This window comes from Sciurus vulgaris (genome assembly GCF_902686455.1).
Source record: "Sciurus vulgaris genome assembly, chromosome: 10".
NCBI classification, from domain to species: Eukaryota; Metazoa; Chordata; class Mammalia; order Rodentia; family Sciuridae; genus Sciurus; species Sciurus vulgaris.
In genome coordinates this window covers 104352873-104377186 of record NC_136470.1, presented here as the reverse complement: position 1 = coordinate 104377186, position 24314 = coordinate 104352873, and the positions used below count along the sequence as shown (strand labels likewise).

Below are 24314 nucleotides of genomic sequence, written 5' to 3'. Positions count from 1 at the left end.
AGAGCTCATCATATTTTGTAGACAATTGCAACAGGTAAATTTAGGGAAATATTGATTGACAGCTTCATCCTTTTTTTAGGAAGTTGCTTCCTAGTTTTTGCCCTTGTGCTTCTAAAGCTTATGGTTGAGAGACAGGGGAAAAAAATGAGGAATGCTGAGATAAAAATCTTTGAATTTAGGAACAGTAGTTTTTAATTTATTAAAGCAATATTGAATAATTAGAGTTTGAGAAATCTGGTAGTCCAAGAAACTATGGTTTTGTTTCTCATTAGAAACAAATGATACATGGAAATTAACCCACAATAAAGGGGGAATAAAAAAAAGAATAGAAGTTGAGTAGATTAGACAAGAGGAAATGAAGGGAAGGGAGGAGGGATGGGAAAGGAAAGATAGTGAAAAGAACCTGACATAACTTTTCTATGTATGTATATGAATATAACACAGTAAAATCTCACCATTGTGTATATCCATAAGAAATTAATTAAAAAAATAACTATAGGTAAATATCAGAAAGATCAGTAGAAGGAAAGGAGCAGTGGATGGGGGGAGGAAAGGGAAAAGAGAGGTACTGGGGACTGAATCTGAACAAGATATATTCCCTGCTTTTATAATTATGTCAAAATGGATTCTACTCTCATGTACAACTAAAAAGAACCAGTACAATTAAAACAGAAGAAAGAAAAAAAAAAAAAAAGGAAAGTTGATTTTTCTCTCATAGACCACATTACTGGTGAAGAGGTAAGAGCCTGGGAGAAGGGGATAAAAATAGGTAGTCCTGTGCCTGGAGGGTGACATTTGTTAGCTTTTGTGCAAGTCAGAATTAAGAGGCAGAAGAACTGAAGCATTCATGTCAGGTAGTTTGAAATGCACCTCCTCAGCTCATTTTACCATCAGGATTCTACAAGATTGCTATCATTGTTATGTCCATTTTGAAGATTAGGAATCCAAGGCTCAAAGATGCTATTTGTACAAACACATTTGTTAAGAAACAGTCTGCGGGGATGAAGGGGAGGAGGAATTATTACTAGATACACTGGGAATACTTTCTAACAGAAATAACTGAGATTTTAAGGGAGCAAGGAAGAGTAGAGCACAAGAAAGTAAGAGGAAGGGTACTGTCAGTTGAATGAGCTGTGAGTTCCCAAAGCCTACATGTAGTAAAAAGCATGTCTCTTTTGGTCTATGGTCAGGCATCCGCAGTGGGTGGAGAATAGGCACAAGAGCCACTGTAGTTTGGCCAGGGGTAAAATTCTTCTTACATCAGAGATCCTGCTAGAAGGAGATACTGCCCTTGTTTTAGAAAGCACTTATTCTGTGGATGATTAGGAGATGGAAGAGATGGGAGGAAAGGGAATGTGGGCTTGGATTAGGATGAAGTGGCAGAATTAGGAAAGCAGGGAGCGGGGCCTGCTGGAGAGCACACCAGTGTGGTAACTGTTCTCCAGTGAGGCCCAGAGATCTTACCTTTAGCAGGCTTCCTATATGATGGCCATGATAGAGAAATTTCCAGGAATCTGATAAAAGCAATTTCATTGTAACCTATTCACTGGTTTGTGAAACTAGGACTCCATAAATTTAACGAGATGAAAGCAAGAGTAAATACTACACTTTTCATTTATTCAGATCACTTTCTTCATTTTATGAAGACACACTATGAAATAGAATGGTGAATGACAAAACTTTGACTTTTAAGCTATTTGAAGTAAATATGACTCGCCGTATCTCACATAGCCATAACTTCCTACCTTACATACTTCCTAGCTTGCATATTTAGCATGTTTAACACCCAGAGCAGATTTTTTTTTTTCTTTAACACTCTATTTTCTACATAACAAGATGATTTTCTGGTAGTAGTCACAGGATAATCAGTAATGCTATTATTTTCTTGATTTGTTCTTTAGGTTGAAAGCAACATTGAAATCAGAATATATTTTAACTTTAAGGTTTAATTCAAATTTGATAAAACATTCCACAAATACAATGGAATTTGTAGTTAGCAAATGAAAGTGTTACATGTTATAGTTTGCACTGCTTCACTGTTTAAATTTTAAACACATATAAAAATTCCAAGTAGTCACCTATTATGACAGGATTAAAGTACTTCAAGTTCCGTTTGTTCTGTACAAGACTGTGCTACGGTCGCTCATTTACAATTTACTGATTAAATGTAGGAACAGACAGTACTACATCTGTTGAAGACATTGCACCTGAAGGGAAACTGAATGGTGCTGAACTATCAAAAAAATCAGACTTGAGATGAATGTGTGTAGTTTAGTCTTCATCTATTAGGAATTAGTTGTTTCAGTAGATGTTAGTTTTTTATTGGTTGTTCTCTGAACTTCTATACAGAATACAGTGTTCATGAAAAGATTAATTTTTAAAAAGTTCCAATTTGAAACATATATGTATATGGCTATTCTTATTAAACTCAATAATATCTATATAATTGTTTAGAAATTAGAACAACACAATATTATTTTCAAGGTATTTTGTCACTGATATTTACAGAATTGCAGATGCATGGTGATGATCAGGAGGTGAGCTTCATTTACTCAGTCTTATGAATGGTTTTGTATTATCTGTAGAAAACGAAGCCGTGGATGATGCTGAGGGTAGGCTGATTCTCAGCCTCACGCTGTATACCGCTGCCTTGACTAGTGCTTTTCTTCCCTCTGACATAACAGTTCTCCCTCACCTGCCTGCTGTCCTGTATGTGCGTTGTCTCTCCAGCCTCAGTCAGATAGTGCCTGCTCCGCTAGCCCCATGATGTTCCCTTTTGAGACTCCATTTCCATTATTCTGTAGACCACCTTGTGATATTAACTTTACAAATGTTGTCACTGAAAATAGAAACCTTACTTGCTTTTCCTTTTCCAGCACCTAGAATTGAATATTCTTTTAAAATTAGTCAAATCAGTCCTTAGACACTTCATAATGATTAAACAAAAAGGAAACTATCACAACAACAACATTTGTTTTTGTTTTGTTGTTTTTGTCATAGAAACCCCCAAAATAGGATTTGGAGGATATTAATGTGTAAAAGCTTCCAATTCAACATCAAATTTAATTATGTTTTTTCCTAATAACATCTAAATTCATTTAATCCTTCTCTAGAACATGATAAAAAATTCTGCCCCATCTATCTATCCCCATCCTTCTTTTCTTGCTATCTTTCTAATGCCTGAAATTTTTAAAGAATTCTAAATTAATTTTTATACTCAGTGTTTAATTAGAATTGCAAATATATTTAATAGTTACTTTCTTCTTTCAGAAAAATATCCTTTAGTAATTCTTGCAGGGAGTGTCCATTGATGGTACTCTCCTTGTCCTTGAATGCCTGGAAGATGTCATCACCATTAAAGGTTAGTTGAGCTGAGCATATAATTTTAGATCAATAGGTATTTCCTTTCAGCATTTTAGAATATTCTGATTGCAATTGTAGTTGATGAGAAGATGTTGTCAGTCTAGTCATCACTTATCTATAGACAATTTATCTTTTGTTTTAGGAAGTTTGGAAAGTTTTGTCTTTATCTTTAAAGTGCACTAGTCTCATTATAAGTCTAAATGTGAATTTATATTTAATTTTTCCTTCTTTCTCCCAATTTCTACCTTCTCTGTGAGAAAACATTTTTCTCGAGTTTTGAAACTTCTCAGTCATCATTTACTCCTTTTTTTGTTTTTTCAATATTGATTCTTTACCTTTCTCTTGACCTGTTGCTTCTGAAACTTTGAAACTTCTATTTGCAGTGTGTGGGAGCAGAGTGAATTACTAGTGCTCACCAATTTGAATGTTTATTTCTTCAAGTGTGTTGTGTGTATGTGTATTCTACCTCTTAGTTCCTTGTAGTTAAGCAAAACCATGTAATTATTGCCAATAAACTATGAGCAGAACTTATATATCTTATTTCCACTTGGAAACAAGGACGAAGCCCCTGTGTGACTGTCCTGTTCTTTTCTTCTGCTTCAGCAGTTATGGAAGAGGGCCATGAGTGAGTGATAAATAAACTTTTATTGAGCCACTGAGATTTGGAGGATATTTGTTCTGCAGTGTAGCTTATTCTTCCTGAATAAACTAGCCCTCTCAAATCTTCTAAAATTTTTTGTCATGGTTTTCATTCATTTGTTTGATATAATCTTTCAGTTGAATAATTATTTCTGTAACTGTGTCCCAGTCAGGATTATTTCCATTTTAAAAATGCTTACTCCAGTGACTCGACTCTGCTTTTCAATTTGTAACTCTGTTTTCATCATGATCTTATGATGTGGATTTGTAATTTTTTTAAATAATTTCTTATATTTGAATTATATGTTATTCATCTTTATTTATCCAAGTGTTTTAAACACATTCATTTGTAAATAAATTCCAGAGAGTTTTGTTGTTTGCATTCCCACCAAGTGAATTCTCTCCATTGTTTGGGATGCCTGCTGTCTTTATGATACTATCCCCATGTGTCATGAAAGTTTTTTGGCTAATTCAATTAGGTGTCTTTTTATTATTGTTCTTATTGCTGTTGTTTCATTTTTGTTCTCTTCTCTTTGAGCATATCGTATCTTCCTTACCTAGTTGCCATTACTTGTATCAAGCTCTTCTGTATTTATATTTAGATCATGCATTGGCAGTTTGGTTTTCCCAGTCTTACAAGAATCTTGATATGATAAAAAATCTTGCTACTGAGTCAGGGAATGCCTGGACCAAAGATAGGCAGAGAAATAGTCTCAGCTCCCACTCACTGCCACTGACCTGACCACAGTTTAATGTGGTCACAGCCCTGGGCAATGGGCACCATTTTGTTGAAGCTCTTTCATGAAGACTGATTTTGGTGCTGGAGTCTGGCCCCAGTCTCTTGACATATGTGGAGCAGTGTCACTCCTCCTTAAAATGTTCTTTTGGCTATTCCAGAAGCCTCCTAAGTTACTCATCCTGTTTCCTTTTTGAACTAAGATATTTATCTTGTTTCTGAGTATTATTTCATCTTTTAAAAATATTACATATGAAATTAAATGTAAAGTATATAAATCTGTGTGTATTTCATTGCTATAGGTTTGAAGCAGAGATAATGAGTGTTTATACCTGAACTTACAATTCCACCTTAATAAGAAATAAGAGTTTTTAATTTAAATGAAATTAGTCCTCTGACTGGTCATATGGTAATCATTTCACTTTTTTTTTTTCTCTCTTTTGCTTTTTGTTTTTTGTTTTTTGGTACCAGGGATTGAACCCAGGATTCTTAGCCACTGAGCTACATCCCCAGCAACTTTTATTTTTTACAGGGTCTTGCTAAGTTGCTTAGGGCCTCGTTAAGTTGCTGAGACTAGCTTTGAACTAATGATCCTCCTGCCTCAACTCCTGAGCTGCTGGAATTACAGGTGTGCACAGCTGTGCCGGCTGGTGATTATTTTCTTATTATAAATTATAGATACTTCATTTGAATTTCACTTGATATTTAATAGATATACAATATAGATATTATATGTATATTATATATATGTGTATACACACACACACACACACACACACACACACACATATGCATGCTTTTAAATTTGCTGTGAAGTCAGGCAGTGAATTATGTCCAAAAAGCCATGATACTCACCTAATAAGAACTATTAATTAAGTGTATTTGTCATCCAACTTTCTCCTGTGCTTATGTAAATTCTACCAAACCTTTAAAGAAGAGACACCACTCATTCTCAAACTCTACCAAGATGTAGAAGAGGAAGGAACAATTTCCAACTGATTTTACAGGACCAATATTACCCTGATACTAAAGCCAGACAAAGATGTCACAGAGAAAAACTAAGACTAATATCCTTTAAGAGTATAGATGCAAATATCTTTTAAAAATAACCCTAACACCCAAAGTCAGCAGCATATTAAAAAGATTGTATATCCTTGCCACTGGGATTAATCCCAGGAATGCAAGAATGATTCAACATATAAAAATGGAGGATAGCTGGACATGGAGGTGAATGCCTATAATCCCAGCTACTCTGGAGGCAGAGACAGGAGGATTGCAACTTTGAGGCCAGCCTCAGCAACTTAGTCAGGTCCTCAGCAACATAATGAGACATGATTCAATTAAAAATAAAAAGGACTTGGGATTAAACTCAGTGCTAAAGCATCCCTTGGTTAAATCCCCAGTACAACCCCCACCCCAAAATATGTTGTGTAGTTGATAGTCTGAAACATTATCACCAAATTGGGAACTGGGGAGATGGCCAAGACCGACTCAGATATCAGGTAGGATCTCACCTTGCTAGGCACATACTCCTAGCAAGATACATGTCAGACCACAACTCATCAGATTATTGCAAGAATTGAAAATATTGGTAATCACATCTGTGATTGGAGAAAACCAGTGCAGACCTCATAACTCAGTCTGGGGTGGAAGAGTGTGAAATAAGATATGATGACACAAAAGAGTTGAAGGATGCTACTAGTTTACACTGAAACCCGGAACACAATTTTCCTGAACTAAGAATGGTTTCTTGCAGCTAATTACTATGTGTAGAAGGGTTTTATATTATAATGCACATTCTTATCACATACTATGTAGTTTATACAGTGATTTTCCTCGCAGTTTCTTGAATGTAGTATCTTTGTGTCTTGGACCTGGTCATTCATGCTATTAAGTATTAAATACTAAAACTTGGAATAACGTCAATTATGTAGTACAAATCACATTAAGAGTGAAGGAAAAAATACATAAAATCATTTCATGAAGAATAACATTTGTCAAAATCTAATGCCTTTCCATGACTTAAAAAGACACACAAACAAACACAAAACCAAGATAAAAGGAAACTTTCTCAACCAGATAATGGGCATTTATGAAAAAAATCTAATATTATATGTATTAAGAGTTAAAGCTGCAGAAATTAGGCAAGAAGAAAAACTTTTTAAGTATACACTTGAGAGAGAAAGAAGAAAAAGTCTCTATTTGCAGTTGGCAAGAATTTGCATATAGAAAACTCTAAGCAAGTTATGGCAGTGAAGTCCTATAACACCTTGGGAGACTATGTGGGAGGCTGACATAGGAGGACCAGAAGTTGGAGGCCAATTTGGTCAATGAAGTGAGATCATGTCAGAAAATAAAAAAAGACTTAGGATGTAGCTCAGTGGTAGAGTGCTTGCCTACCATGCATAAGGCCCTGGTTTTGATTAGATCCCATACTACACACAATCTCTCCCTCTCAGTGTGTCTTTCTCTCTCTCTCTCTCTCTCTTTCACACACACACACACACACAATCATAAAGAATATACATATGTGATATGTGCACACACACAACTTGAATTCAATAATATATGTTTCCTTCCTATTTTATGGAATAGTTTGAGGTACACTATGTATATTCTCCTGATTGGTGGGTTTTCTCTCCTCTCATCTTCAGCCCTTTCCAGGAAGGCCAACAAGGTCAGTTGCATGATTATTATTGATGCCACATTTTAAGGATGAGAGAAATGCTAAGTGTCTTGCCCAAGGGCAAAGAGCCAGAGAGTGTGGACTCATGAGCTTGGGTGTCCAGACAGCATCTCTCTTCCCTTCCAGGAGGTACTTGTCCCAGCCCCTCAAGGCCTCCCCAGGAAACACATTTCTCTGAATCTAGAACAGACAGGCAGAGCAGCCATAGAATCAGCAAATACAAATTTATGGGGGTTGGAGAGTCATAGGGTCAGGGTGCTCCCAACAGGGGAGTCGGGGCTCAGGCCTCAGAGGCCTGATGTGGGGCTCACATCCTGGCAGCATGTCCATATCCAGGCATCACAGGGAGGGGGAGAATTGGAGACCAAGTCTCACTGTGGGCCTTCCACTGCAGCACTGGGCTGATGGGAAGAGAAACAAGAGTCAGTACATGGGGCTCTCCCTGAACTCCACCCCACAGCTCACGGTCAAGTCCCTGAGCCCCTGAGGCAGGACAGAAAGCGGGCTGGCACCACAAGTGACTAAAAGAGCACTTGGGGGGCACTGTGTGTTACCCACCCCACTACACTACTAACTCCTCAATCCGTATGTTTCACATGGGACTTCAAGAAAAATTTCCAATCAAAAAGAATTTCCTTTAAAACAGTATAAACTCCTGGACTAGTGTCAGTTCAAATAATAGCTGAGGAAACTGAGGCCCAGAAAGGTGAGGACCTGGTCCAGGGCCACCCAGCTAGTTAGCCAAGCAGTCTTTTCTCTCTGTCTATTCAGGGATACCTGGGTGTGCTCTGAAGCCCTGTGACTGGACCTGCACCCTCACATCCATACACCCACTCCTCAGCTCCAGGTGCTTCAGCTGCAGGGCCAGCCCCACCTCAGGGGCTCCAACAACACACGTGCAGCCCACAGACACCCCTGTCCACTGCACACCCACTGCTCCTCACCTAGATGACTGCACTCCCTGGTGCTCCTTCATAAGATGTGTCAAAGGACACAGGTTGAGAGTTGGGCCCAGGGAGGTCTGGGCGATGGTGTTCTGGGGAGAATGTTGGTGACTGCAGGGCTGCCATCAGCTCCCACTTGGATCCCGAGTCTTGCTGGAGCAACACAACTTCTGACATGTACCTGGGCAATGACAGGCCCAAAGTAAGGGGTCACCACCCAACTTTCTTGCTCTCCCTGACCACCCTCACCCCTCAGCGTGGATAGCAAAGAGCCCAGGATCACATCCAGGTCTCCCATCCAGGCTAGGGTTCCCCTCTACCCCATTTCTTGGGACAAGAACCTACAAAGGCAAGGAAGAGGGGAATTCCCAGAGACTCCCAGAGTGCCCTGGAGAAAACCCCAAAGGAAGGAACAGTGAGGGTCAGGGCCAGGGAGCTGGGGTAAGGGACCAGGGAAGAAGACCCAGCCTCACCCACCCCACCAGCCCCAGGGTCCACCACTTGAGCCTCTGGTTTGCCAACTCACTTGGGCCCCAGTGGTGCGCAGAGGGTGACATGCCAGTTTCTGATACAACCCTGGTCGAATGGGTTGTTGTCCTGAAGGGAGACGGGGATGGGAAGAGGAGCTCAGAAATGGCAGGATTCGGCACAGCTATCCCCCAGTGACCCTCCCTAAGTTGGTCAGCTGAGCCAGGGCTCAACTCAGGCCTGGAGCAAGAATCCAAGGCAGGGAAACCCAGAGTGACCCAGGGATCCTGCCTCCCAGGGCCCTGGGAAGAGCCCTCCCTCCTCCCACTTGTGCGCAGCTCTCCCTGACAGTGCTGACCCTGCACCACCTCTCCTGCCTTCTCAGGGCTCCCTCCTCACCTGCTCCTCCCCTGGCAGCATCCTTGCTCTGTCTCCATGGGGCCCACTGGTCCTCCCACCATGTCTTTCCAGATCCCTTACAAGATCTTCCCTCTGCTGCTCAACTGCTCCACAGTCAGTGTCACCCCTGCTCCCACTTCCTCTCCCACCCCTCACTGTTCCTAAACATGTGCCTTCAGTGAATTTCACAATCTGGGAGGGCAGTGGCAGCAGGGATGCCCAGGTATATTTTCCTAGTAAGAAATCACATGACCCAGGAGAGTCTGGGCTGAAGGCCTTCAGTACACAAAGGAGTAAAGGTCAAGCTCAAAGGTCAGCTCCTCACTGATTGGCTTCTCCTTTCCCTTCTTCCTCTCCCCCCACTCCATCTATCAGTCTCACCCTGTCCTCCTCCCACACTGGGATGAGTCTCACCTCATCTTCAAGGGTTTAAATTATAAACATTCATTCACAATGGGAAGGGATCCAACAGCACCACTCTCCCCCCCCAGCTCTCCCATGGCACACACATGAAGATGCTCATTTTCAACCCTATTCATCACTAGAAAGAACAAGGATTCCACATCAACAGGACAGCTCTGGAATATTCCACCATGTCAAAAGCAACATGAACCTTTTTTCTCTATGAGGTTCTGACTGCTTTAAGGGGTTCACAGCACTTAAGAAACTAGTATGCTGCAGTGGATCACACCTGTAAGTCCAGTGACTGGGGAGGCTGAGGCAGGAGCATCACAAGCTCAAGTTCAGCCTCACAAATTTAGAAAGGCCCTCAGGAACTTAGTGAGACCCTCCCTCAAAACAAGATATAACAAGGAATGGGGATGTAACTTCCATAATAAAGCACCCCTGGGCTGAAACCAGAAAAAATACCAGAAATAATAGATTAATTAAAAGCAGAACCTTAAAAAATTTACAAAATTTTTAAACTTAGAGAAATAATTTTTGATTAGATGTGTATAATGTATAGAAAATGTTGGCTGTACATAAAGAGTCAAAAAATCCTTAAAGGTATGATAATTACTAGCTTATTAAGAACTGAGCAGTAAACTTGAATACCTTCCTCTCCCCACATGGAACCCTACCAGACACGAATGGAATCCAACAGCTCTGAACCACCCAGACCAGTTTCTATCACTGACTCGACTCCTGAAGTTCTGCTTCCAATTCTGTACCTCAAATGTCATCACACTCCACAGGACCAAAATCAAGTGGCATCTTCTTCTTGTCCCATCTTCTGCCGAACTTCCTGCTGCCTCTCCTTCTTTCCCTTATCCTGGGGGATCAGGGCATCAGTCTTCTCTCTGTTCCTTGCTCTCTTTTCTTCTGTTCCCAAAGGTTGATTCTTGTGTTTGTTGGTTCACTCATTTATTCAGATTCCTTTTCTTTGTGTACTGTGGATTGAAGAACCGGGACCTTGCACATGCTAAGGACAAACTCTGCCATTCAGAAACACACCCAGCCAGAAACACTTCAGGGGATCAAAGAAGCCTCAGTTAAGCCAGCCACAGTGGCACACACCTGAAATCCCAGAGACTGGGGTTACTGAGGCAGTAGGATGGCAAGTACAAGACCAGTCTCAGCATGTCAGGGAGACCCTTGTTCAAGGTAGAAAATGGACGAGACTGGGGATGAAGATCAGTGCTAAAGTGCCCCTGGGTTCAATACACAGTAGGCAACAAATACAGTCCAGTCACTGCACTGGGGGTTTATAACACACTGCAAAGAGCATGGCCAGCCTACTTCAGGGTGTAGAGTCCAGCAGCAACGTGAGGCCCTGAGCACCATGGGGAGTGGCCAGGGTAGCTCAGAGAGGGTATCATTGACAAAGTATAGGCAACCCAGCCCACAGCACCAGCTACATGCAGAGAAGCCCAGAGAGTTAAGCAATTAGACACACAATAGGGCTTGCTCATCTGCTTCTCATTTCAGAGGCTTTTCCCAACCCAGAAAGAGCATCCTGAAGAATGGCTGCTGCTTTGGCCATTGATGGGAGCATCTTCCTGACAGCAAGGGCAGGGGCTGGACTCACATGGGCCAGGAAGTGAAGGGTGAAGTTAGTGAGAGAGGTCAAGTCTTTCAGGGAATAAGGCACAGAGGATACTCCAGGTGCATTGGAGGTGTGGGACATTAATGGTGGAGCTTGCATGGCTTTTAAGTGAGGCACAGAGGTATAAAAGACCACGGGAAGGAATGGTAGTCATTGTAACAGCAACTCATAGGGCACTTTCTGGTACCAGCCACTGTTCTATGTGTCTTCTGCATATTAACCCATGCTTCCCTGGTGACAGATACGGAAATTGAGTGACCAGGTGGTTACTTAGCATGCCCATGATCTCCCTAATGGTATGTTGCAGAGAGGTGTGATGTGAAATACTGAGATCTGGCTCCAGAGTCCTTGCTACCAACCACCAAGCAATTGACTCCAGGAGGAGCTGCATGGAAGTGGCTGCATGTAATGATGCCTGCACGGGTCCTACCAGCAATGGGGGGGAGCCTTGTCTGGTGAATCCAGAGTGCAGACCACATTTCCCTAGAGACTGGGATCCTGCACTTGGAGGGTCTCATCTGAGCAGAGGAGGCCTATGGCCTGACCTGGGGCTGGAAGAACCACAGGAGGGTGGAAGGGAAAAGGCTGCTGGGCAAACTAAATAATGGCCTGAAGCTGGAGAGAGAAGAAGACAGGCAGATCACAGGGTGATGAGTAAGGGCTCAACAGAGGAGCCATAGATGGGAGGGGAGCCAAATATGGCTGTGGTGGGATGGTGACCAAAAGGCTGGGAGGTGATAAGTAGGGCTCCTCTGACATTTCAGGTGTTCAGAGTCTGCAACTCCTACCTCCCCCATTGATGCTTCCTGCCAGTCTTTCTGAAGGAGACTTTAGTCAAGTTATTGTCATACTAAAGGAATTCCATGGTAAAAATGCCTACTGCTATCATTCCGATTCCACACTAAAAAGAAAAAGAAATAAAGACACACAAATTGGAAAAAAATAATGAAATTGTGCCTCACAGATGACATGATTTTCCATGTGGAATGAACAACAAAATGCTAGGGGAGAAACTTAACTATAGAGCACCCCCCATTCCATCCGTGGTCTTAGAAAAACACCATCACTAAAAAATCCTGCTGTTTGAAACATGCTATGAAGAAAATGAAGTGACAAGGCACAGACTGCAAGAAAAGATTTGCAAACCATAGATCAGAATCCAGCATAGAGAATGCTTCAAACTCAGTAAGGAAAGAATCTTTTTGTTTGTTTTAATTGGCAGAAGACTGGAGCAAACACTTAACCACAATATACTGATAGCCAAAGACATGAAAATATGCTCAACATCATCACTTATTAGAACAGTACAAACTGGGGCATGAATGAGATACCACTGCTCATTTATTAGGACACAATGCAAAAGTAAAACAAAATAAGAACAAAAGACAGCCTCAAATGTTGGTGAGGATGTGGAGCAAATTCTCATACATTGCTGGTAGAAATTAGGAGTGGTGCAGTGGTTTTGGAAGAAAAATTTGACAATTTCCTATAAATTTCCACACACAGTTACCTTATGTCTCAGCAATGGCACTCCTAAGAATTTACCCAGCAGAAATGAAAACTTATGCTAACATACCTGTACACCAATGGTTTTAGCAGCTTTATTTATTACTGTGAAAAACTAGCTGGGCACAATGGCCAACACCTGAATTCGAGAACCTTGGGAGGCTGAGGCTGGAGGATTGCAAGTTCAAAGCCAGCTTCAGCAACTTAGTGAGACCCTGACTCAAAAAAGGAAAAAAAAAAAAAATGTAAAGAAAAAAAATAAAGGGACTGTGGGACTGGGGATGTGGGTCATTGGTTAAGCACCCCTGGCTTCAATACCTATTAGAACAAAACAAAACAAAGAAAGTGTGGAAAAACTAGGTGCAAAGTTAAAATCTTTTCATTGATGAATGTACAGATAATCGGTAGGGCATCCATACAATATTGCACAACAATAAAAGGAAATAAACTACTGATATGAGCAATAACATGGATAACTCTCAAATGCATTGTGCTAAATGAATGAAGCCAGACTAAAAAGACAAAGACTCCATTTACAAGGTGATTCTTGAAAAAGAAAAACCATAAGGACTAGGGACAACTGACAACTGAAGATGATGAAAGGATTTTCTGGGTAATGAAACTGCTGTAACCTGCATTATGTTGGAGAGTGCAGGACTGTATCTATTGATCAAGATCCCTGACCATAGAACAAAAAGGGTGAATTTTACTGTGTATAAATTATTCCTCGTAAAAGATTTAACAAAAAAAACCTACCATGGCTCCCAGATTTTCACTGCATCCCACTAAATCCCACTGTTGACTTTCTGGGCCTTTTTAATCTGGACCCCACAGGGTCAACTTCATGGCCTGTGCCACCTTGTACTTGAACTAGAGCCTTATCCTCATCATTCCCTCTACAGCCTACTTTCAGGTTCCTTGCCTTTTTGCAACAGTGCGCCTCTCACAGGCGGTGCCCTCCTGTCCTCTGCCTCTCCAAAATCATACCTGGGATGCATAGAGTGGCCTGTCCTACTCTACATTGCAGGCCGGGACAGACTCAGGTTCTTCCAGTCTGCTGCACCACTCAGGACCCACCCCCTCTCAGAATGTCCCTGGGGGTCTGCCTGGTGTCACTGATTGCTGCTTACCTATCTACACAAGTGCCAGATGCACTGACTCACCTCTATCCCCTCCCTCAATTAGCACGCAGTCTAGCACACAGTAGGCTCTGGAAGCAATGCACGCAGGAGGGAGAGTGACCACTGAGCTCCAGGGGAGAAGAGACCTGAGCTGCATCTTAAGAGGTGGGTGTGGAAGGACTAATGAGGCAGCATCAGGGCCCGGGGCAGTGGAGAAAGCCCAGAACGTGCCAGGTGGCAGAGGCGCAAGATGTCTCAGCCCAGCGGGGTATCCGGGCACAGGCACTCAGCCCTGCTTACCTGGATCTCATACAGGCGCCTGGTGGTGCTCACGGCTACAGCCTGGACCAGTAGCTGGAAGATGACAGGCAGCAGGGCGCCAGTGGCGCATACAGCCAGGATGAAGCTGTGCACAGGTTAAGAAGCCAAGCCCTGGGAGAATACCTCACTGGCCCCGCCATCTGGCCAGGCTCCGCCCCTTGGCCCCGCCCCTATAGGGCCCCACCCACCGACTCTTCTTTCTTGGACTGGACAGTTCTTCCAGTCCACCCAGCAGAAACCTCACTCCACCGGGCCGTCCTCCTGCCTATCCCGTTTCTACCTGCATTACTCCTCTGCCTGCTAGAGTCTTAACTCCACCGACCATCCTACCCCGCCTGTCTTCCTGACCCCACTTACCTTCAACATGACCTTGTCAGGTCGTCCCAAGGGGCTTTTCCCTCTAGACCCGCCCACATCAGTCCTCGCTAGGAGATCCATCCCTGGGCTGTTTGTCACTCCCTCTCCACAGCATGTGGAGTTCCCTTGGGCCCTTGGGACTGTGTGGATACACCATGGTTTTGTCCATGGACAATGGCATGCCTGTGGTGCGCACCGGGAAGATGACACAGGTCACCAACAGGGCAACCTGGTAGAGAGACAGGGACACCAGAAGGAGCAGGAACCACCAGATGTTCCAATGCCCAATGCAGTTGTTGACCCACCTTGAGTGATGGTCAAACTCCTAGGGGAGAGGAGGCAGGAATTCTCCATCACCTAGCCTCCATTACACCCAAAAGTCAAGTCCCCCCAAATTCTGGGCAACCTACTCTGGCCCTACACACGGACTCCCAGCTCCTGGAGAACCTGGCATTTCCATTGATAGAACATAGTTTGGACTCCATGGCTCATGAGATCACCTGTCATGAGTGAGGTCTTTAGAGACAAGACCTGCCTGGTGTCACTTGGAGGGTATAGAATAACTCTGGGCTTCTGTTTTCTCGGATACTAGACAAGGATGTAAAGAACTCTCATACCCATCCAGCCTTCTGCACTTGGAAGTCCATGCAGGGTGTGCATATGAGAGAAGAGCACTCAGAACTTAGGAACCCCTCCAACTTGGACACTCAAAGGAAGACAGGCAAAGATCCCCTACAGGGCAGAAACTGGCCTAGGATCTGGGTATCGAGTATCAGCAAGCAGGGGATGGGACAGGGGCTGCCTTTCCTCCACTGACTCCACCAGGCTCAGCAAAGATGGGATGCCCTTTGCTTGTCAGCATCTGTGCAAAGAAGGCCTGCCTCTCAGGACAGGTGTAGACACAGAGGCGATAACAGATATAAGTGACCAAGTATGGCAGAGAGCCACCCTTAGCAGTCTGAGAAGACAGTCTCATACCCACCCCTGGCCCACTTATGCTGTGAGGTTCCCAGTCCTGGCCAGGTGCCCCAGGCTGGGTTGGTGAGTGGACAGGGAGGAGGAGTACTCACCTCCACGCAGATGTTACAGGTCGCACAGTGGAGGGTTCGAGGTGGGCGGTGGAAGTTGCATTGATGACACCAGGGCATCTGGTATGCGTGGTTGTACATCCAGGCAGTGTGTCCTGCTTCCAGGTCCTGCTCCAAGGAGCCTGGCATGGGAAGAGTTTTGGGCAGTGTCGGGAGGCCTTTCCCTCACTCTGTTGCTTGGAGCAGCCCCATAGCATCACTGTGCAAGAAGAAGGGTGGGGACGAGGTTTCCAGGCAATCCTGGTCCATGTTGAGCAAGCTGACCACTCAGATGGGCTGGCAGGCAGAGAAGGGCTTTCCAGCCAGAAGAGCTCTCTACAGAGCTCCACCCTTGGGAAGAGAGATCAGTGCTGGATGTCGTGTGTGAAATGGGAAGGAGCAAGAGTGAACTGTGCTTTGGAAGAGCCTGCTGGCCTCTCTTGCCAGCCTGCCCAGTCGTCCCTTCTAAAGTAACTGGGAAACCTCCAGGATTCTCTTTCTTCACACCTCAGTGGCTTGGGAAATGAAGTGCCAGGGCCTAAGTCATGATAACTTGGAGGCAGGGATCCTGAGCCCATGGGTGGGCTTCACACTTTAGAAATCACCCCTGTAGGCATCAGCCCTTGGGGTACCACTCCCTCTCCCAGGTCTGAGTACTTACCTCAATGTAAGATGCCCGGCTCTGAGATGTTCAAGGATACCAGGCTCCAGAGGGTCAGAAGGAAGAGTGGGCCGGTGACCAGGGCAAAGGCCCACTCCCCACTGCCCACCAGCCATCTGCATCTGAAACCAGAGCCAGACTCACTTCTAGTCTGGGCCAACCCAGAGCTCCCCACGAGGCCTGGCTCACTTGAGGTAAGTCTCACAGACCTTAAGGACAGGCATAAATATCCAGGCTAGAGACACATGGTGGAGACTCCAGCTAATGTCACCAGCATTCCCAGCCACCCGCAGTTCCCTAGATGCCTCAGGCACTCTAGACCTCTGAGCTGCTAACTATATATTCTTCTTTCCCTCCTGACCCTCTGTCCCCACTTCCCTGTCTCTTCGTTATCATTGTCTATTTTCTTTTCTATCTCTTTGTAAGAAGCCTGAAAGCTTTCATGGGAGACTCACGGGTAGGTGAAGAAAGCTGCATTCACATTGAGGAGCATCATGATGACAAAGGAGGCAAAAAGACTTGGTGTGAACCAAGTACTGCCAACCTCAGGTTGGCCAGGGGGCGTCACATCCTCAGAGACAGTCATGGCTATGCATGATTCTTTTGGGAAATGGGAGCCAAGTGTTATCTGTGTTAGGTTCCTACCCAGAGTGCCATGACAACAGTAGAGAAGGAAAGAAGTATCAAATGTGAGGTTCTGGTGGGGTTCAGGCTGCTTCCAGTGACTTCTGAGATCACCCTTCCCCCACCCCCACAAATACACTTGTTGCACACTGGACATCCTGCTCTGTCCATGTTGGCTGTGCTGGAGCATGTGATGATGTGGATGTGGTTTGTCCTCCATAGTTTCGCAGGCTGGGCACTTGGTCCTCAGTGTGGCAGTGTAGAAGCTGTACGGGGTGTGGCCTAGTGTGAGGTGTTTCCTTCCCTGGGAATGGTGCCCTCGGAAGGGAGTAATGTGCTTCTCATGGCCCCCAGTGGTTCCTGTGAGAGTGGGTTGTTCTGAGAAGAGCAACTCAACTGGTCCCTCCCCGGGTTTCTGGCCAGGCAGCCTCTTCCCCTCACATGTCCTCCCACCATGATGCCATTCACCATGCTGGGATGACCCTCACCAAAGCTCGGTCACAGGGGCTGCCAAATCTTGGACTCTGGGCAAAATAACATCATCTTTTTACAAAGCACCCAATCTTGGGTATTTTTTAGAGCAAAATAAGAGGAAGCAAGCTAGTACATAGTCTCTGGGGAGTTGGCATGGGGAGAATTTGGCTGATTCTCATCATCCTTTCAGGCCTGGTGCTAATTGAAGCAAACAGTGCTCATTGCTTATCCTATCTCCACTTCTTTTTTGTTTTTGTTTTGATTTGTATTAACAGAGTTCCAGTTTTTGGAAGGAAGTAGCAATCTACCCCACTAAATAACTTGCCCATCTCCCTCATTTCCTGGGTGGGCTTTATGACACAAGTTTGGTTAAAGAGATGTGTGCAAATGTCAGTTGAGGATTTCTGGGAAAGATTTTGCCTTTTCAATGAAAGGGAAGATGATGCAGTTGGCAGAGCTCTGTGCCCCTTCTTCCTGTCTCAAAGCTAGACCTGCTGGCTGGGGTGCCACCTGGGACCCTTGGGGCCATACGTCATGATACCCGACACAACTTGTGACATTGTTGAGTCTCTGTGCTATATCCCTCAACTGCTTCCCCCTGAGCTGCATATTATGAGAAGGTAACTGGGTTTCTGTTACACTGACATGTGTCATCGTATTGGCCAATGAGCCCCCGGGAGTCTCTGGGTTTGGTGGATCTTCCTGTCATTAGTCTTGGTGAGGGGCTGAAAACATTTTCCCATCCCAGTTGGAGCTAAAAATGGCCAAATACTTGTGGCTTCTCTCACAGTGATGACAGAGACCTGTGATCCAGGTGACATCAATTTCACTGTAGAACTGCTACCACCGACTGAGTGAGTTGTCAGTGATGAGATGCTAGGAATTGCACAGAGGTTCAAAGACCATATGTAGTGACCAGCACCTTTTTGAACTGGGGATTGAACCCAGGGGCATGGAGCCCATCCCATGTATTTTAAGACAGGGTCTCTCTAAGTTGCTGAAACTGGCTTTGAACTTGAGATCCTCTTGCCTCAGCCTCCCAAACTGCTGGGATCACAGGTATGAGCCACTATGCCTGATCAAGGAAATTAAATTGATTAAACCTAGAGCAAGACTGGTGGCATTGTGACCAGGTCAAAAGGACAGTCAGTGTAGATATTAAATAATTAGGTCAGGAAGATGGGGGCTGATTCCAAAGAAAATAAAAGGCTAATACCTCCATAACCTCCCCCAGGTTTACCTGCCCCCATGGAACTGTTTCTACCATCAAGAAGTTGTTACTGTGTACCCTCTTGGTGGCTCCCTTCCTGCCTTTCTGGGCATTTGTGGAAAATAGAGAGAGGTACCAGAAAGGTTCCCTTCCCACCTTTTTGCCCGTTAGGCAGAATGGGAGTAGGGGGACATGAGAGAATGGAAACCCTGAAATCTATAAAGGGTTCATGACATCCCCACTCCCTGGGCCACCATCTCTGGACCCCTGCTTCTTCAGATGTCCCTCTATCTCTGTCTTTGTCTTTCTCTTCTGTTTTTTTTAAATAAAACTTTTTGCTCTTGCCTTGGCATTTTTGGTGGTTAAATCTTCAACACCTGGGGTCGGGAGAATGGAACCCGATCCTGATTTTCAAGACTGGTTTCAGATTCTGCACAGATCATCACCAGGGTAAGCTCCTCCACACCCCACTTTCTGAGGTGTGCCTTTCTGTCTTTCTTTCTGGGGGACAAAATGCCCACCTGACTAATTAGATGCAGTTAGTGCCAGCTGCCCTCTTCAAGACTTGGGTGCCAGGATTCTTGGCCTGTGTGGCCTCTAATTACCCGTGCTGCAGGTCGGGCATGTGGGGGTCTGCCAAAGCCCTCTCTCACTATCCTATCCAGGCTTGGAGTGCGTCTGGTGTGAGTTCACAGTGTTTGTGATCCAGGTCTGCTTCTGGATGCGTGGGGATGGACAAAGGGTTGGTGCAACTGTGAGATTCTGGCTGGGGTCACTCCCCAGTGAACATCAAATATTTCTCCCGGACTCTTCTCCTGACCGCCCTTATGGGGCATCCTGTAGTGACTGGTTGATGAAAAAGGTGCTCTCCAAAAGCCCTAGTGACACACACCTTCAGATGAGCCAAACTGCAGTCTTCAGCCCCATTCTTCCTGAGCATTCCCCTCCCCTCACTGATCAGATTTCAGCCCTTGAGAGACACTTTACATGGACAGGTTCCTAAAGAAACGACTAGATTCCCTTTGATCACATTTCAAGACTTTCCAAGCCTGTAGGGCTTCTCCCCATTGTTGTTTCTGTGCAAAGGGAGGCATTTTCAATTCATACCTTCCATAAAGTCCTCCGGGAAAAGGGCGTTAATTATCTAATGACCAGTAGATGTCCTCTTTACCCTCTAGAGATTCCTTTGGCCCCTGGAGAAAATCAGCAACTTTTACAACTTAGCTCTTCTAAAAAAGACTGTGGGTTCACTGGTAAATTATACCAGACATTTAAAGAACAGACACCACTTCTTCTCAAACTCTACCAGAAATTAGAAGAAGAAGGAACAATTCCCAGCTCATTTTACAGGACCAATATTGATACCAAAGCCAGACAAAGATATCACAGGGGAAAAAAAGGCTAATACCCTTCATTGTGTACAGATACAAATGTCCTTTTAAAAAAACAGTGAAATTCAGCAACATATTAAAAAGATTATATATCATTGTCACTGGGATTTATCCCAGGAATGCAAGAATGATTCAACAATATTGGTAATCATATCTGAGATTGGAGAAAAGCAGTCCAGAACTCATAACTCAGGCTGAGGTACAAGAGTATGAAAACAGAAAGAAGATATTGCCACACAAAAGAGTTGAAGGATGCTAGTAGTTTCCACTGAAATCTGGGACGTCATTTTCCTAAGTTTAGAGAGTGATTTCTTACAGCTAACTACTACGTGTAGAAATGTTTTATATTTTAATGCATTTTGTTATCACATACTGTGTAGTTAGTTCATAGATTGATTTTCCCCTCAGTTTCATGAACATAGTATCTGTGTGTCTTTGACCTAGTCAGTCAAGCTATTAAGTATTAAAAACTAAAACTTAGAATAATGTCAATTATGTAGTACACCACATCAATAGTGAAGGAAAAAATTCAACTCAATCATTTGATGCAGAAAAATATTTGACAAAATCTAATACCTTTCCATGATTAAAAGCAAAGGCAAAGATAAAAAGAAACTTCCTCAACCTGACAAAGGGCATTTATAAAAAAACTAACAGCATATTTATTAAAAGTTATAGCCACAGAAATAAGGCAAGAAGAAAGATTTTTAAATTTCCACTTAGAGAAAGAACAAAAAATATCTATTTGCAGATGGCAAGAAGTTGCATATAGAACATCATAAGCCAGTTACAGCAGTGAAGTCCTGTAACACCTTGGGAGTCTATGTGAGAGGCTGAGACAGGAGGACCACAAGTTGGAGGCCACCTTGATCAATGTACTGAGGGCATGTCTGAAGATAATAAAGGTCAGGGGATGTAGCTCAGTAGTAGAATGCTTGCCTACCATGTATAAGGACCTGGGTTTGATTTGCTCTCTGATACCCCACACAATCTTCTCTCTCCCTCTCCTCTCTACCCCTCTCCTCTTCCCTTCCCTTCCCTTCCCTTCCCTTCCCTTCCCTTCCCTTCTCTTCTCTTCTCTCTCTCTCTCTCTCTCTCTCTCTCTCTCTCTCTCTCTCTCTCTCTCTCTCTCTCTCTCTCTCTCTCTATTTCATGCACATACACACACACATACACACACACACACACACACACACACACACACGACACAATCCAAAAGAATACACATAAGTGCACACAGACAACTAGATCTAATAACAAATAAGTTCACTTTCTATTTTGTGGAGTAGTATAAGGTGTCTCTTCTATTATCCTGGTTGGTGGGTTTTCTCTCCTCTCATATTCAGCCCTTACCAGGAAGCCAGCCAGAAGTTGCTGTGATTATTGTTGATGCCATATTTTAGGGATGAGGGAAATGCTAAGTGTCTTGCCCAGGATCAAAGATCCAAACAGTGTTGGTTCCAGAACTTGGGTGTCCAGAGAGCAATGCTCTTCCCTTCCAGGAGGCACTTGTCTCAGCCCCTCAAAACCTCGCCCAAGATCCCCAGGAAACACACTTCTCTGAACCTAGATCAGACAGGCAGAGCAGCCACAGGAAGCAGCAAAAACACTGGTCAGTCAAGGGGTCATGGCATTCCAACAGGGCAGTGAGTGAAGGCTCAGGCCCAACAGGCCTCCATTGGGAGCTCACATCCTGGCATCACCTGCAAGTCCTGGAATCACTGGGTGGGAGGGGTTGAATGGGAGGCTGAGCCTCTGCTGGAGGCCTTCCATAGAAACATCGGGCTGATGGAAGGATAAACACAGAGTCAGTACCTAGGGGACCCCACAGCTCATGGTCAAGTCCCTGGGATCTTGGAGGCAGGACAAAAGAGAGGGCTGGCACCACAAGTCACTAAAGGGGCCCTTCGGGGTCACCGTGGGTTACCCACCCGACTTTACCACTGATGCTCCACTCTGTATATTTCACATGGGATTTCAAGTAAAAATTTCCAATAAAAAAAGAATCTCCTTTAAAACATCACAAACTCCTGGACTAGTGTCAGTCCTTATTAATAGATGAGGAAACTGAGGCCCAGAAAGGTGAGGACCTGGTCCAGGGCCAACCAGCTAGTTAGCCAAGCAGTCTTTTCTCTTTGTCTATTCAGAAACACGTGGGTGTGCTCTGAAGCCCTGTGACCGGAACCCCTGCACCCTCTATGTCCGTAATCCCACTTCTTACACTCCAAAAGGCCAGCCCCACCTCAGGGGCTCCCCCAACATACTTGCAACCCATGGACACCCCTCTCCCGATGCACACCCACTACTCCTCACTTCCTAGATAGCTGCAGTCTTGGTACTCCCTGGGGGACCCTGCCCATGTCTGTTGAAATTCATAATTTGAGAGATGGGCCCAGGGAAGGCTGTGGGACAGTGTGCTGGGGAGAATCTTAGTGAGCGCAGGGCCACCATGGGCTCCCACTTGGTTCTATCCTCTTGTTGGAGCAACAAACTTCTGACATGTACCTGGGCAATGACAGGACAAAAGCAAGGAGTCACCACCCATCTTTCCTGGTCTGCCTGACCACACTCACCCCTCAGCTTGGACAGCACAGAGACCAGGGCTCTCATCCAGGGCTCCCATCCAGGCTGGGGTTCCACTGAACCCCATTTCTTGGGGCTAGAACCTACAAAGGCAAGGAAAAGGGGAGTTCCCAGAGACTCCCAGAGTGCCCTGGAGAAAACCCCCAAGGATGAGAACAGTGAGGGTCAGGGCCTGGGAGCTGAGGTAAGGGACCAGGGAAGAAGACTCAGCCACACCCCAACCCACCAGCCCCAGGGTCCACCACTTGAGCCTCTGGTTTACCAACTCACTTGGGCCCCAGTGGTGCGCAGAGGGTGACATGCCAGTTTCTGATACAACCCTGGTTGAATGGGTTGTTGTCCTGAAGGGAGACAGGGATGGGAAGAGGAGCTCAGAAATGGCAGGACTCGGCACAGCCATCTCCTAGTGACCCTCCCTAAGGTGGTCAGCTGAGCCAGGGCTCAACTCAGGCCTGGAGCGAGAATCCAAGGCAGGGAAGCCCAGAGTGACCCAGGGATCCTGCCTCCCAGGGCCCTGGGAAGAGCCCTCCCTCCTCCCACTTGTGCGCAGCTCTCCCTGACAGTGCTGACCCTGCACCACCTCTCTTGCCTTCTCAGGACTCCCTCCTCACCTGCTCCTCCCCTGGCAGCATCCTTGCTCTGTCTCCATGGGGCCCACTGGTCCTCCCACCACGTCTTTCCAGATCCCTTACAAGATCTTCCCTCTGCTGCTCAACTGCTCCACAGTCAGTGTCACCCCTGCTCCCACTTCCTCTCCCACCCCTCACTGTTCCTAAACATGTGCCTTCAGTGAATTTCACAATCTGGGAGGGCAGTGGCAGCAGGGATGCCCAGGTGTATTTTTCTAGTAAGAAATCACATGGCCCAGGAGAGTGTGGGCTGAAGGCCTTCAGTACACAAAGGAGTAAAGGTTAAGCTCAAAGATCAAGTCTTCCCCTGGGCACTGACTGGCTTCTCCTCTCTCTTATTCCACCTTCTACTTCCCCCAACTCCATCCTCTCCTCTCCCCCCCTTGAAGTCTCACCCCAACTTCAAGAACTTTAGCTAGCAAATAATTGACCACAATAGATAGAAGCCCAGCGGCACCTTTCTCTACCCCCAATTTTCCCACAGCCCCACATGAAGACTGATCCTCAAAACTATTCTCCACTAGAAGGAACCAGGATTCCATATCAGGAGAGCTGTGGAATATCCCACCATGTTCAAAAAGCAACAGGAACCACTGTACTATGGAATTCTGCCCCCTTTAATGTGTTCACTACACTTAAGAAACTAGTATCCTGCCATTTTCAGTGGTGCACTCCTGTGATCCCAGTGACTTGTGAGGCTGAGGCAGGAGGACTGCAAGTTCAAGGTCAGCCTCAGGAACTTAGCAAGGCCCTCAGCAACACAATATAACAAGGATTGAAGATGCAGCTTCAGTGGTAAAGCACCCCTAGGTTCAATCCCTAGTACCAGAAAAATTTAATTAAATTAAATGCAGAGTTTAAAAAAATTCACACACTTTTTAAATTTAGAGAAATATTTTTTGTTTAGATGTGTATAAAGTATAGAAAATGTTGGTTGTATATAAGTTATAGCAAAATGTTTAAAGGAGTGATAATTAATACATTTTTAAGAACTGAATAGTAACTTTGAATACTTTCTTCTCCCCACACGAAACCCAGTCAGACACGATAGAATCCAACAGCTCTGCAGCACCCAGAGCAGCCTTTCT

General features: G+C 44.7%; 1 protein-coding gene and 1 long non-coding RNA gene across 2 annotated transcripts in view; one reads left to right on the top strand and one right to left on the bottom strand.

Annotated features, from left to right (window-relative positions):
• LOC306637667 (EGF-like and EMI domain-containing protein 1) overlaps positions 1 to 24314 on the top strand; it is a gene marked incomplete at its 3' end in the record, with an annotated part of 604663 nt that overhangs the window by 125412 nt on the left and 454937 nt on the right. The gene's annotated exons all lie outside the window — the stretch shown is intronic.
• Positions 7373 to 8996, bottom strand: LOC306671130. Its single transcript, XR_013766596.1, has 3 exons — positions 8895 to 8996; positions 8369 to 8549; positions 7373 to 7825 (listed from the first exon to the last, which is right to left on the bottom strand). It is a non-coding gene; the product is annotated as an uncharacterized lncRNA (long non-coding RNA).